We start from the raw sequence: 2,467 nt of genomic DNA, 5'->3' as shown, positions 1-2,467 counted from the left end.
AACACTTGCCTTTTCGTATTGTAATTGTGTACGTATGAAGCATTTCTTCTCTGACAGGTTTTGTAATCTGTCCATAGAATACATTTAGGATTCTCATTTTGTGTTGTATTTGCTTTTAAGATTCAAAAAATGCCCACTGAAATTATTCAGGCTGATTCAAAGATAGTTAACATCATACAAAGAATGACCATAGATTCTTCATCTTAATATTAACAACTTAAGTAAATATAAGGTAATAATCATAAGTTAAAAACTGTAACAGGGGTACCTAACTCACTGCCCTTGAGTCCATATGTATTCATAAGGACCTTGTAGGGTTTTCCAAATTATGATCTTTGCGGAGGCCAACTGCTCCATGTTTCTGCATAAGCTGGTGAATTCAAACCACCTATCTTTCAAGAAGTATCTGAGCACTTCATCATTATAGCAACCAGATATCCTTCCAAGTGATAGAGCCATATCCCTAGTTCTATAACTAATGTGTTTTCCTTGGCATTCTTTTCTGGTTCAAGCCCATAATATTTCATCAATGATACATATGCCATATGTCCCCTAATATGTGATGTTTGAAAATACACTTTAGAAAGATAATGGTCAACATAAAACGTTCTTCATTTCAACTTGCCTGATACGCTGGTGATGCACAGGAGATGGTCTGTTTGGTTGCTAAGCGCAGTACCTTAGAGGTCATTAGCCTCTCCTTGGGGACGGACGAGGCTTGCTGTACCCAGAAAGATGGAGAGTCTCAGACACCTGCTGCGCAGTTGTCCTCTGTCCTGTGTGGTCTCCGTGAGTCAGAAGCAGCTTGGCAATGAGTTCGTTAGTGAGATGTCTTCTATTTAGATTAAGGATTGTGGATTTAGGGGAGCATGCCAGAGAAGTGAGATCTCTTCTCCTTGTTTTGTGTCAAGGAAAATTTGCTGCCAGTATGTCTTATTATGGATCGTATTAACCTTAATCTTTTGCTAAAATTGTGTCTGCAAACATTTTTCTCTTCAGAACAATGTTAATATTTTTGAATTTCTATCCATTAAAAATTATAACTCAATACACTTCCTATTTAAACCAGAGGAATACTAATTTTATCTCTTGGAGGAGTAACTATAAAAAAAATACAAGGATATTTGTGAAAAGCAATAAAAATAGCATAATCACCAGATAAATACATATTTGGGAATAGGCTCTGTTAGTTTATGTAAAGATTCTGTTTCTCTTTAAAGAGTCCCCACTACTTTCAGCAGTTTTCCCATGGCAGCTACTACTGTCTGTAATAAGCTTGCAGTTTCCTGCTGCAAAAGTGGGCAGTGTTTGTGAAGCTGACTTGGACTCAGAGCAACACGTGTTGAGGAAACAGAGCTGCTTCATAGGGTGGTGTTGGGTTTACTATTTAAATAATACAAACATATTTTCCTGTTTTAACCCTCAAAATCCCTGGCTGACTTCTAACCACAAACCTAGCAATAAGCAGCTGAACATATTGCACAACCAGCGTTCCTTTGTCACGATGCTAGCAGCAGCGATTCCTCAAAGAAGTCCCCGCTCCTTTAATTAAAGTTGGATGTTTTAGAAAAGAATATATGAAGGCCAGTTGTTTTCTTTGCTACTAGGGAGTCACAAATTCTAGACAAACTCAGCACACAGGACTAGGGATATATATATATATACATTATAAATGTATTTACACATGCACATATTAGACCATGCATACAAATGTGTTATATATGTGTGTGCACATAAAATGTAGTGTAATCATACACGTATACATATGTGAATGGGGTTTGTGGACATTTCCTTTACTCGTTGAACTTTTTGAAGTCCAAGTATATATGTATGTATATGTATACATTTGTGCAGTTCTGTGCTTATTTGTATATATTAAAAGGAACATGAATTTACACTGAATTGTTGAAGTCAATCCTACATAAATAATTTGTCCTCTGCTTATCTACAACTTCTTTCTTTTAAGATGTCAATTTCCTTTCATTTGAATATTATCTGCAATATATTTCACGGTTTATTAAATGAGATCTTTTAAGTAATGCTAACCAATCCTCATTTAACATTTGTTTCTCAGGTATAGGATGCGCCGTCTTTCTGCCCTTCGTCGTAAAATATCTAGTTAAAACGTGGTGGAAAGGTGACTTCAGGCAGGGTGTTTTTCTTTCCTCCTTGCCACAGGGCAGTTTAGTCACACGAGTAAAGCGAGTATTTAAGATAACCACAGGCCTGATTTCAGAGTGGGTCTCACCACTCTCTGAAATTCTGGTGAAATTTCAGGAATACTTGAGTGGAGTAAAATTCACATTCAATTGTGTACAGTGTTACAGGATTTGTTAATTGCACAAAGCTAGGTATCCACTACCTTAATTAATTTCAATATCATTTTATCACTCTTGGATTTCCTTGTGCTGTTACTTTGTATGCAACCACTGACCTGTTTTCTTTCCACATATACTTGCCTATTCCA

The sequence above is a fragment of the Tenrec ecaudatus genome, chromosome 7 (assembly GCF_050624435.1).
Source record: "Tenrec ecaudatus isolate mTenEca1 chromosome 7, mTenEca1.hap1, whole genome shotgun sequence".
Classification (NCBI taxonomy): Eukaryota; Metazoa; Chordata; class Mammalia; order Afrosoricida; family Tenrecidae; genus Tenrec; species Tenrec ecaudatus.
This window is presented reverse-complemented; position numbering follows the sequence as displayed.